Consider the following 14,293-nt stretch of genomic DNA (forward strand, 5'->3'; position numbering starts at 1 on the left):
CAGCTCTTTATGAACAGAAAATTAATATTTAATTTACCACTTTCACTTGCACTTTATGGTACTTTTCTAACATGGCAAGTGACCTTTTTACTTTTGGGAAAGTAACTGGTTAAGGGTTAATGTGTGTAGTCTACTGTCACTTTAAAATCGTAATTTATTTTCCCTGTGCAGCGCTGGTTAACAGGTAAAAATACACATACGACTTATTTTGTATATCTGCACCACCGTGCCTTGTTTTTTAGCAAACTGTTAATAAAGAATTCAATCAATAAAAATACATTCAAATTAGATTTTCATTCAAAAGACTGCAACTAAATGAACAGTGATTTACAGTAGATCATGATGATTGACAGCTCCTAACTTGCCTACTATATGTGTGTTTTGTGTTGAAGGCTGACATCATTCTGACTCCACTGTTGGCTGTACATCCTGTCAATCACACTGAGTAAGGACAACTATTGGTCGAAGATCCTGTCAATCACACTGAGTAAGAACCACTTCATTCTTGTGTGAGTGTGTGCATGCGTGCATGCGTGCGTGCATGCATGCGTGTGTGCGTGTGTGCGTGTGTGTGTGTGTGTGTGTGTGTGTGTGTGTGTGTGTGTGTGTGTGTGTGTGTGTGTGTGTGTGTGTGTGTGTGTGTGCGTGCTTGCGCGTGTGCATGCATGCGTGCGTGCGTGTGTGTGCGTGCCGTGCGTGCATGTTTGCGTGCATGCTTGCGCACATGCGTGCGTGTGTGCGTGCATGCGTGTGTATGCAAGCTATATGGATACCGGTATGTAGGCTATATGGATGTACTTTATACAGTAGACTATATTGAAGTGAAAATGATCAAACAGGGGCCAGCTATTTTCAGCACAGCCAAGTATAAATCAGGCATTATGACGTAATCACAACCCGCCAACATGCAATTTAAAATATTGTTATTGCGTGTTATTATTGCCATGTTAGAGAGATCCCTGTGATGCCAGGGGGAACAAATCCCTTTTATGCCCATATATGGAGATAATAAGGATATCCCTGTGATGCCAGGGGAACAAATCCCTTTCATGCCCATATATGGAGATCCCTGATGTCCACATCCCTGATGTCCACATCACTGTGGCGCGAGGTCGCCTGTCACCCTGAGGCGTCTTACTAGTAATAATTAGCCAACAAAAGCTAGACTAAAAGTAATACATTTCAGATGACTGAAACTAGGACCTTTGATAAAAAAGTAACCATATTGTTTTGTCCCAAGAACATGGTACTGCGTATAGGCCTTTTAGAAGAGTTTATTACACAGCAGGATGGGTTTCCTGCTTGAATATCATCTCTGTTGGCTGGAAACCTCATACTGTATGTCCAAAACTATACCTTTTGTGGATTCTTAATTCAAAGATTGCAAAAGTATCAGATCTACAAGGTGAAGGTGTGTCTCTTCATGCCATGTTTCAAGCTTAAAGGGATAGTTCACAATAGTTTGGCTTAGGAATGCAATAAAAACTATACGAAATGTCCATGAATTCAAGTTGTGTGTAATTGATGGAAAATAAAATTAATGAAAAGATGAAAATATCCCTTTTTTAAGGATCTGCTACTTTTAATATGTTTGCTGTAATGTGATGAATTAGGGGTGTTAATTTGCGAATGAACACAAACATTTCATTGGTTTCTGCCCGTCAGCAAATAGGTCTACTGTACATGCTTTGACTCTCATGTAGACTTTATAGTGCCGTTGCCAGGCTATAAGTGGTGGACAAAGTAGGCTACACAAGCCCAGCCCATAGACAGCTTTACTCTGTGGCTGTAAAATATTAATCCATGAGGGGAAGTTGTTCAGTCAAATGTTTGCTTATGGCATTAAAGTGCTTTAAATAGATCTTTACCAGGCATACACGGCCCGTGGCCTGTGATTAGCTAGGAGTATAAACACAGACAGACAGACAGACAGACAGACAGACAGACAGACAGACAGACAGACAGACAGACAGACAGACAGAGATTTGGCAAAGTTATAGCGAGATATATCCTGGAGGTATTCAAAGTAAATTTTCTTTAATTGCCAGGTGTGGGTGAAGTATCCAGAAAACTATTTTCAAGTAAATGTATTGTTTACTTTTAAATTACTCAAGTAGAACATCATCCCAATAATTACTTTAGAAAGTGTAATAGATAGATATTCATTATAAAACAGCCACATGATAAAGCCATATATCACTTGAAATAAAACAAAATAAAACTCTGTGAATATGAAACACATCAACATACCGTATAGTGAGCTTGTAGATATCCTATGTTTATTTTTATTTTATTTTTTTAGGTATAAGAGGTAAGGCACTGACGAAAATAGGGCCCATGAATATAAAGTACATACTTGTCCACTGAGATCTAAAGATCACTACAATGGCTATTCTTTTTTATATCTAGACCATGATGATTTACAGCTCCTATAACCTCCTACTATTTGTGTTTTGTGTTGACAGCTGACATCATTCTGACTCCACAGTTGGCTGTACGTCCTGTCAATCACTCTGAGTAACAACCACTATTGGCTGTAGGTCTACATCGTTCATTGATTTATTGCTATTATGTATATATTAGCCTTACATTAAGACGCATTCTGCCGAGACTTTCGCATTGTGACATTGGGGCGAGGGCAGAAGCGTCTTACCGACTTGTCAGACAGGTCGGGGGCATGGTCGGTAAAACTGCAATTGCGGCTCTACACATGCACAAATGCGAAATATAGCACACCGCCGAAGTTCTGCAAGATGTATGCGACTTCTTAGGAAGCCGACCATGCCCCCGACCTGTCTGACAAGTCGGTAAGACGCTTCTGCCGTCGCCCCAACGTCACAATGCGAAAGTCTCTGCAGAATGCGTCTTGATGTAAGGCTATGTATGCATGTATGCATGTATGTATTCATTCCATATCAGATTTTTTTTACATTTTCTATCGAAAACTGTGTTGTCTGAACAAAATAATAATAATAATAACACTGGTCTGAAAAGCAGGTGATTCAAGCAGGTTGCGCTAATAACACTATTTCACTTTTCGTTCCTTTTCTCCACCACCAGCATCTCTACTTGAACCAGAGCTGGTTTGCGGACTCGTTGGAACCGACCCCCAGGAGCCAGGTGGAACAATGAGCTTTACGGCGGGAGGGATAGGCGGTTCGCGGCTAGTAGGAGCTGCTGCTTTCCTTGGGGCCTTGACAGACACAGCGTCTGTCCCAAGCGTTACTGCAAGAGGTGTATTTGGAGGTGGTTCTTGGTTATCAGGGACTTTCATGGGGGCCTTGACAGACCCAGTGTCTGTCCCAAGCCTTTTGGCAGGTGTACCTGTAGGTCGTTCTAGGCCATCAGTTCTAGACACAATCTTCAAGGTTGAAGATGGACTGGCAAGAATGCGTCTCAGTGGTGCGGTGGTCGAGGAAGCGAGTCAGCCAGCAAGAGGTGAAGGTCAGCCAAAAAAAAAGAGGAAAGAGAGGCCTGCTGCCAGGGTAGTGCGAGAGCAAGCTGAGGATAAAAGGAAAAAGAAAGAGGATGCAAAGAAAAGTGGGGATTTATCAGAATCAGAACCAGAATCTGAATCATCTGTATCATCCGAATCAGAATCTGAATCTGAATCTGATTCTGAATCATCTGAATCAGTCGAAGTTGAAGTAGATGAAGTCAATAATGCTATATATGTGTTCATTCGCATAGATGGCGACATAAGACCTGGCATGACCACAAGGCATGTAAGAATACGACTTAGGGAACACGAGAGAAAACAAATACGAGAACCAAACACTCCTGTTACAGTGTTGTATTGTCACAATGCAAGGGATGTAGAGACAAAGTTCCACCAGATTCCAAGGATTCGTGCCGCAAAAACTCGCAACGACCCCAATAATCCCAGAACAATAACAGAAACGTTGAGGAGCAGCGATGTCACCCTGGAGTATGTCATAAGTCAATTCAGACGCCTGATCAGGGAACAAAATGAAAGGTATGAAGGCTTGACACGCGAAACCGAGTCAGATGACTCGGTCAAAAGAATACAACGATAATTGTGTTATGACAACGTTATCGTCATACCTTTCTTCACTGATGAAAACTAAATAAAAAGCGAAAAACTAAGCTATGATGACTAAAACTAAGACTAAATATACTGAACAATTTTGACAAGTAGGGAAAAAAAATACAAAAATGGGAGGGACTAGTGGAGAAGAGATCCAGTAGAACTAAAAGAAAAGTAATTTTATATGCTTGGTTGTGTCATGCTCTATGTTTTTTATGAACTTTAGATCCGCCATTTTTGGCACACAGCTATCCAGGAATTACGACGCCCTCACGGCCTGCCTAAAATATGACAAAAACTAAACAGATTAGTTTTTTTCTCCAAAAGACTGAATAAAACAGAAAGAAAAAAATGAAAGAAAAAACACATAAATATTCATAATGCTTTATAACAATAATCATAACACTAACAAGTATTTTATAATCACTTATGTAGGCAGTATAGTATAATCCTTTATTGCGCCTGATGCCATGAAGACACATTGCGCTAACAAAGAAAACATCACAAGGATGCAACTGGGACGTATCCTCACTGATGTAGCCTGAGGTCGACGGGTGTTTCGGGTCTAGCAACATCATACACTCTCCCAACAGGTGACACAGCCGGGGTGATTAAGTCCCAACTTACGTTCCAGTAGCTACCCACGATCAGTCCTATTAGGGGACGATAGGGCCACTCAATCCACCGCTCCGGAGCTACTCTGCCGGGACTGGGGGGTAAACAGGGTTCGAGTTAGCCCCCATAGATAAGGTCTGGGACCCCATAGTCATAGTTTTTTTTTTTTTTTTCTCCCCTGCGCTCTCTGGCTCTCATCAACACAAACGTAACCTCTCAGTGGCATGTAGGTGCTATTTGGCTACTATTTTCCAGGACAATTTCAAAATAAACATGTTGAATGATCGATTGTATAGATGAAAAAAATAAAATAAAGACTCTTGTTTTGAAATGCGCTTCTGTGCAGAGAAGAAATGGCTTTCATAGGACGAGCCTTTAACGTTCGTCCACTCTGTCGTCAGTGCGTATCTTGCGCCCTGATGGACTCGTGGTGAAATTAACAACACACAGGCATAAAGGAATATAACAGAACACCAAGACAAGACCATGTAGGCTATAAAGGCATTAAACATCGTCCTGCTCGTCTCATCGTCAATCTGTCAACAATTGGTGAGTGAGTCGTGGCTAAATAGAGTTGGAGTAATGATGGATGCTATGCTGCTAGCTAACACTGTTTTGGCTAGCGTTGTGGACACATTGTATGGGTCCTGAAAATAGCAGATCTAGAAGTTCACAACGCAGCGCAAAGCGACTCCTTGTGAGCTTGTTGATCGGCTATTTTCACTTCTACTTGTTTGGGTTTAGTTTCTCTTGGTTCACGGGCTAAAACGTTTGGGAAGCAATACCATAATGCTTGCTGTAGTAGAACAGTAGTGTAAAATTAAGTAGATAACTGAAAAGCTTTTGGAACTGAATGATTATATATGATACTGGTGTCTGTCTGTTGGAGTGTTGGTACCAAGAATTCCATCTACTATAACTATATAGACTATCTTGCTGGCTGGTGCATGTGGAAAGGGGCAAAGGGAAAGTGTAGTGTGCCGTTCCCGATTGTTTAGCAAAAAAAACCCCCGCGGAAACCCGAATGAAATGCGATAAAAACGCGATCAAAACCGCGAAAAACCGCCAATTTTCGCGCGCGCACGCGCGCGATGCATGACCCCCCCCCCCCCCCCCATGTAGGGTCCCCATAGTTCTGGGAGTATAACTCGAACACTGGGGGTAAATCTGGCGCGTGGAAGGACCAGGCTCTGTGGGTTGACTCCTGGCCGGGCCCCTTCTACGTCTCACCAGGTCCACTCCTGCTCTCACCAGGTCCAGGACCTGTGCGTTGCACCAGACTCCTGATACAGACATTTTATTCAGCTGCTGCAGGTGGTTGGGCCGCAGGTGGTTGGGCCGCAGTAGTACTGCAAGCTCCACTTGGTCAAAGGTGGCGCTGCAGGCTCCACTTGCGGCTTGACTGACTCTCCTAAAGGCCCCAACGTGGATTTGTTGGACTTCTTCGTCACGGAAGACACAGGCTGGGGCGCTAAACCATACTGCGGTGGTCACCAAACTATTCCTGTTTGTCACATAGTCTATTTCTATGATTCAATATAAATGGAACAACTAACGAAAAAAACATCACAAGGGTGCAACTGGGACGTATCATCAATGTTGTAGCCTGAGGTCGACAGGTGTTTTTAATTACGTCACACATTTCTGCATTGAACTCCTTATAATGGTTATGGCTGAGTCGTGGTGACAAAATCTGTAATTTGATTGTGTTAAAGAACCCGTTATTAATTATGCTAAAATGTTAAATCATGTCTTTGAATTGGAGATTATTATTATTAGTAGTAGTAGTAGATTTCATCATTTAGATTTATATGATCATGCCTATTTTGAATTGAATCAGTTATGAATTTAGATGTTCGTATCCTGAAGAAAATATTCAAGAATGTGATTATTGTTTTACGTCCATAATATATTATGTCTAATCGTGTGTTTGAATTGGAGATATTTTTACATGAATTTAAACAAACGATTTAAATCATTTATATCTTGGCTATTATATTGAATTTGTACTCATTATTGAATTATGCTTATTACTGCTATTTCTGTATCTTATATTCCTTTAATAAATGTAAAATTCTGCATTCAAAGATGATTGTAAATGATTTACTCCACTATAGGGTATTTCTATAGCCTATTGTATTTAGTAAAACGGTCAAATTGGTTCCCTGATTTAAAATGCCTTAAATTTAAGGTAACAGCTCTGTTTACTGTATAGCAGAATGCGCACTAGGTCTAGAGGTCTACTTGGGACACAATGGTTAGTAGTCCAGGGAGATTGCAATGGGAGATCAATCATTGCAGCTCTAAACAGAAATTTGCAGAAGCCTGCATGAGTTTCTGGGGGTGTCTTTCACCATAGTAAAAAATGCATTTATGGTCTGGAGAGGGCACTTTTTATAGACAGATAAAAGGGCAGGGGCTCAAGCCCCCTTTGATGTATATAGCCCCTTTTCCACTGGCCCAACACCACACCACTCCACACCACACCGCCCACTTGTGCCAGGATTTCCACTACAAGGATAGAGTGGTGTGAAAGTGGTACTAAACGCGGTACTAAAAAGTATCCAACCTAAAGTAGGTCTGAGCTAGGCCAAACAGGGCCAAACACTTCACAATGACTGATTCACACTCACTGACTTTTCATTGCGACCGTAGGTCGCATTTACTATCAAACCCTGCACAAAGTGTCAGTCCGTCCGTCAGTCCGTCCGTCAGTCAGTCTGTCTGTCACACCTCACACGTCACACTCTTGCCCTGCTCATATCTCCGCAACCGTTGCCCCGATCCATGCCAAATTTTGCACACACGTTCCTTACCTGCCAAACTACAACCTCCAAGGACCCTCGGAGCTCCAGGGACCCCCAGGTCCCTGGGGGACCCCCAGATGTAAAAAATGACCAAATGTGCTAAACTGACCAAATGACCACCCCAACGGGGCTGCTCACGGGGAATTCCCGGGGACCACCCACTCCTGGTGCTCCAGAACGGATGCAAAAGTGGTGGCGCCCCCAGTGGAGGACCCCCTACACTGCAGCTCACATAAAATGCCGTAACTCCGGCTAGGAGCGACCGGGACAGCCGGGGCCGGTACCTATTCGTCCGCCTTGCCGGCGCGGAGACCCCACCCCTCATTTCTCACATGGCCCTCTTCTAGCGCCACCATGAGGCCGATTCTTGCAAAACACATTTTTGGACACTGCTCCTACAATTTTTGCCCTAAAATCACGCAAATCGGTACACAGTATGTCTACACTCATCCCATCAACATGAATCTCTCCCATATAGTGCCACCTCCAGGCCGATTTTTAAAAACACATTTTTGGACACTGCTCCTACAGATTTTGCCCTAAAATCACGAAAATCACTACACAGTATGTCTACACTCATGTCATCAACATGGATCAGGAAGATTTTGGCAAAACACATTTTTGCCCTATTTGTGGAGATAAGTGACCTACGGTCGCTTATCTCCCGATTAGGGAGTCTTACTGGTTTAGACCACCAGGATAGTTGTTGCGACCGTAGGTCGCATTTACTATCAAACCCTGCACAAAGTGTAAGTCCGTCAGTCAGTCTGTCTGTCTGTCACACCTCACACGTCACACTCTTGCCCTGCTCATATCTCCGCAACCGTTGCCCCGATCCATGCCAAATTTTGCACACACACTCCTTACCTGCCAAACTACAACCTCCAAGGACCCCCGGAGCTCCAGGGACCCCCAGGTCCCTGGGGGACCCCCAGATGTAAAAAATGACCAAATGTGCTAAACTGACCAAATGACCACCCCAACGGGGCTGCTCACGGGGAATTCCCGGGGACCACCGACTCCTGGTGCTCCAGAACGGATGCAAAAGTGGTGGCGCCCCCCAGTGGAGGACCCCCTACACTGCAGCTCACATAAAATGCCGTAACTCCGGCTAGGAGCGACCGGGACAGCCGGGGCCGGTACCTATTCGTCCGCCTTGCCGGCGCGGAGACCCCACCCCTCATTTCTCACATGGCCCTCTTCTAGCGCCACCATGAGGCCGATTCTTGCAAAACACATTTTTGGAAACTGCTCCTACAATTTTTGCCCTAAAATCACGCAAATCGGTACACAGTATGTCTACACTCATACCATCAACATGAATCTCTCCCATATAGCGCCACCTCCAGGCCGATTTTTAAAAACACATTTTTGGACACTGCTCCTACAGATTTGGCCCTAAAATCACGAAAATCACTACACAGTATGTCTACACTCATGTCATCAACATGGATCAGGAAGATGTTGGCAAAACACATTTTTGCCCTATTTGTGGAGATAAGTGACCTACGGTCGCTTATCTCCCGATTAGGGAGTCTTACTGGTAATACATGATTCTATTGTGTTATAACCACTGTTATAATCTATTATAGTTATCATAGTAATACATTAATACTTTATAGTGTATTATAATCACAGTTATAATCCATTATAGTGCATTATAATTAGGATAGTTGTAATGCAAATTTATATTGTATTATAATCTCAGTTAAAAGGGTCAATGTGTTTCTTACCGATAGGGGTACTTTTGTGTAATGGAAAATGTAGATATTTGTATGTGGTGCGGCGCGGAGCAGTGCGGTGTGGTGTGGTGTGGTGCTAAAGCTGCAGTCGAAAAGGTGCTATAAGCCCCTTTTCGACTGTGTGCACTATGTGTGCACGTGCCTGGGACAGTGCCAGAGTGCAGTGGGTGAAGGTACTGTTTATCGGTGGAGCGCTTCAAAAGACACAGGAGCAGACAGTGGCTGAAGGTATATATCAGTGGAGCTTCAGATGACAGACAGCAACAAGGAGCAGACAGCAGGATGAAGACTGTACTACTGGGTCTGAGAGTGTCCTCTCTGCTCCTAATCATGGAGCTGCATTGTAAGTAGACCCGTTCAGACTGGGAAGTGGGAACGCATTATTACGCAATATTTTGTGCTTTAACTATTGAAAAATAGCAGATATACAAGCTCACAGCGCGGCACCGAGTGCCGCGCTGCGAGCTTGTAGATCTGCTATTTTTGCAAAAATAGTGAAAATGTGTGCAAGTCTTTTTTTGCCCCGATTTTATGAATGTCTTCTAAATCCTTCAAAGGTTTTTTGAAAAACCTATATGTTTCTGTCAGTAGTGCTCAAACTTTTTCATGTGAAGGACTCCCAAAATGATATGTTTTTGGCCACGGACCCCCATTTCAAAATATTTATTTCAAGGGACCCCCCCAGAAGCAAAATTTTAGTTACAAATGTTCACTTGAAAAATACATATATTCAAAGCACACATTTGCACACATTTTCACGACTTTTCAAAAATAGCAGATCTACAAGCTCGCAGCGTGGCACTCAGTGCCACGCTGTGAGTATAAAATAATGAAGGCCCTTCCACCTTGGGCTCAGACCCACTTTTCCCCACCTTGTGACGCCCCTGAATTCACCACGTCCTGATATCCATGTAAGGCTGAGGCTGCATGACCTCACATGATGACATGTTTTAGACTAGTGACACAAGTCCTGTGTGTTTTGGCGTGTGAGCAGGGGTGGTCAGCTTGGGACAGGGGCTGCATTCTGCTCATGAGTCAACAGGATATGTGTCACATCGTGAACTTTTATAAGGTCTCTTAATGTAGATTTATTGTATTTGTTTATAACAGGTTATTTCTCACAGTGGTCCTCAAACCTTTCAGCCCGCGACCCCCAAAATAATCATTTTAACTGGGAGTTAAAACTGGGGGCACTGGGAGCACGGTTCTATTGTGAAAATAGCAGATCTCATGCTCACAATGCCTCGGCGTTGCAAAGTAATTTGTTTTTGTTATTTTGCATTGTTGTTGTTCATATTTGTTGAGTTGTGTTTGTGTATTTTTGTTGAGCCGTGTGCCAGAAGTCAAGCAGAAAGTTAGCAGCGATGGTGACATGTTATTGATCTTGTTCTGATCCTGGATTAATCATTAACATCAAAGAGCTTTGGACTGTCTCCTGTCCTGATGCACCCTCTGTGTCTGTCTGTCTGTCTGTCTGTCTAGACATAGTTGTTCACTTAATCAATAATTGTTTATTCTTTGAATCTTAAAATGAAAAATGTTCATGAATATTTTATGCAAGCTCTCAAATTTTGCAACCTGCTGTATGCACCTTCATATACTGTAGATAAGTGTAAAGGCTACAGATACAGATTGTGTATCTGTATCTTACCACCCACTTGAATGGAGACAGATATTCTTTATCTGTTTATCTGGCCCAGTGCAGTGGGAATGGGCATTAACAGTTGGCTGTATAGTCAAGGCTCCAAGAACTCCAAAGGTTTTTCTTTTGTTTACCTACAAACACTGATATGAAAAAATATCCTGTGCAGGATTTCTGCAGTGTTTGATTCAACAATAATACTTCTAAAATACTTGAAGACTGGCCAAGCTTAAGATACTGTTACAGGCCATGGCTTTTTTCACCAAGGCCCTTTCAGCTCTCCACTGGTGCTGTCTACTTGTTAGCTTCAAGCAAACTGAGCATTTGTCCCACTCTGAGCATTCCTTATATACCAGGTGGGACCCACCCACAATGAGTATTACTAATAATTGGCATCAACTCCAACAAGACTAAACCATGGCCCATTTGTTAGACCAACTACACAATTACACATTTCCACACATTGAAAAGACTCGAAATGCATTTCAAGGCATCAAATAATTCACAAAACAATTAGCCTACCCTACCATGACATTATGCATGATATATATAATAGCCTACAACAATGGCTGCCGAACGGACACACCTCCAAGCCAGGTGGAAGACAGTCAATCATTGGAGGTATCTTATTGTTGCTTTTTGGTGTCCCGACCTGAAAATGAATTTTATGTTTACTGAAGAGCGGGAGAGACAGTGAGACCCTTGTTACTGAACACTCTAATATAGAGATATTTAACACTTATGTTATCAAATATATCTCTTATACTGTAGGCTACATTAAAACAATCTAAAGACAACACTTCAAATTGAGGACCAGAGAAAGCCGGAGTCGACAAACAGCATACACATTGAGGTTTTATTCTTTAGTGACAGACAACATAGATTCCCTTTTCTCAGCAGGTCAGCACTACTGCAATTATTTCAAAACAAGAGCATGCAACAAAATCAAGCAGTGGTTCTCAAAGAGAGGTCCAGGGACCCTCTGGGTTCCTTGAGGGGGTTGTAAAATGGACCCTTGGCATAATAATAGGTCGTTAACTCTGAGAGTGTACAAATGGAATGGATTCTGTACACTCTCAGAGTTATGGGGGTCCTTGACATTACACTGCCATAAAGCCACGTTCAGCACCTGCAGCGCAAATACCATTTGTGCTCGAGTTAAATCAGATTATTTTGCCACATTCCTCTGGTTTGACGCGATTAAAATCAAATTTCTCATTTTAAAAGATGTGTCTCATTCTGGACACCGACAACGAAGCCTGATTTATACCTCATATTTGACTGAGTACAATTATTTGAAAACTTTATGAGATACTTGGTACTAGATTTAGATTATGTTGTCACAGCGTTACCCCGGCAACCATTGCAGACAGGTCAGCGATGTCTGAATGCACTGATCTGATCTGATTCACTCTCAAACAGCAGTAGTAAGTGGACAGAGTACTAAAGATCATATCTGACCTGAGGAACTAAAACAGGATTCGGCTGCAGTGGGAACAACATCCAGGAGAGGGCACTGTAGCCACAGCACAAACCCCACAATACACTCATGCACTGAACAGTTCATGCAATTTCTTCACAAGCTACTGTTTGCTGGTGTGTGTGTGTGTGTGTGTGTGTGTGTGTGTGTGTGTGTGTGTGTGTGTGTGTGTGTGTGTGTGTGTGCGTGCGTGCGCGCGTGTGTGTGTGTGGGTGTGTGTGTGTGTGTGTGTGTGTGTGTGTGTGTGTGTGTGTGTGTGTGTGTGTGTGTGTGCATGTGCGCATGCGCACATACGTGTGAGTGTGTGTGAGCCCCATTGCTATGAATCTTAGCTTATTATTGGTGAAAATATTATGCAGATATACTGTAGTAGGCTACTTCACATATGCTATATTATTTAGTCATAATACTGCTTGACCACAAATGCTAAATGTTACTCAGATAGCATTTTTTTTAGACCGATGCTAGGTTTGATGTAACTTGTAGCACGTGCATCCTATTCATGTGACCATTTAGCCTGCTATTTATTGACTAGTTACTAGTTTTCCAGAGCGCAATGTCAAAGTTGGCGGATTTCAATTCATCAAAAAAGTGGCTTCAAAGTGGTCTGTAAAAAACAATGGGGCTCCCTTTGTCCATATTCTTTTACAATTGTAACCGACAGTATGTTAAAGAACATTTGGCAGCTAAGTTACAACAACCAACACAAACAAGAATTATTCTGCTCTGCGATATTGTTCAGGCGGCTCACTGTACCACAAAAAAACATTAAAACATCTATTATGCTCTACATCTACACACTGAACAGATGTCGATAACAACACTGACATCTACAGGCAGCAGACAGAACAGCAGCTAGCTTCACTTCCACAGGAGAACAGGAGGGTGATTTGGCAGAACGGCTAATTAATGGAAGGTTGTTGTTTTAATTTAATATAACATCATACTAATGTTTTATATTATATAAGACCTTGAGATTAACTTTCTCTCTTTTCTTTAGAAGAGTTTGTATGCCAAAGATTAAAACGAATTTAAATCAAAGTCAAACGTGACATTCGAAGCTTGCGAAGCTAAAAGCTTTGAACAAACACTTTTTTTAACCACTTAAACTCGATTTCTTAGTTGTTCTCAAGTGGCTAAAGTCATTTGGATCTACAAGCTCACAGGAGCTTGTAGATAAATGATAATTGTGTGTGAAATGGGACATTCTTCATACTGCGCACTTACAGAACTAGCACAAAACTAACAGTGGTGTATCTACTGTAGAATTTCTATGTGTCTAAGCATGCAGCAATATAGACTACTGTACCAATGACCATGTATCACACAGCACAATATAGTCTACTATACCAATTAACATTTATGACAGCACAACGCCGACCTCATGAAAGCAAAGAGCACCAGTTACACTGTGGCTGCGTATGGAATTCCATATTATATTACGAAACCGTGGCACTTCTATAAATGTCCCACAATGCAATTGACAGGCAGTGACTAAAGCTCTGTCAATAAAGTCAAGTATGCTTCTATTGAAAACATTTCGAATTGAGTTATTTGTTGAAACCGATGTCAAATAAACAACGTTATACTATACACAGTGAGGAAACATGGGACATACTCGTACATGAAGTATTTATGCTTTGTCACGAGATGGGGCACTTTCCTGACAATCGGTGTGGTCCCATTAGTGTGTCCCTAATGAAGTATAATGGTTCTCTATAGTTCAAAAATAGCATGCCTGTAGCATGTGATTCCACACGCAAAGGTACGTATCTAGTAGATTTGGGATTCAAGGACCACCAGACCACTTGAGGGGGTTCCAGGTGGTCTCCAGCTAAATGGAGAGTTGGTAACCAAACTGGACCCTTATGGATCTTTAACTCTTGAGACGGTAAAATGAAACCAAATGCTAAAATGGACCCGTATGGATCCATTTGGCACGGTTTTGTGGTCAGGACC

This window comes from Nannobrachium achirus, assembly GCF_963921795.1.
Source record: "Nannobrachium achirus genome assembly, chromosome: 16".
NCBI classification, from domain to species: Eukaryota; Metazoa; Chordata; class Actinopteri; order Myctophiformes; family Myctophidae; genus Nannobrachium; species Nannobrachium achirus.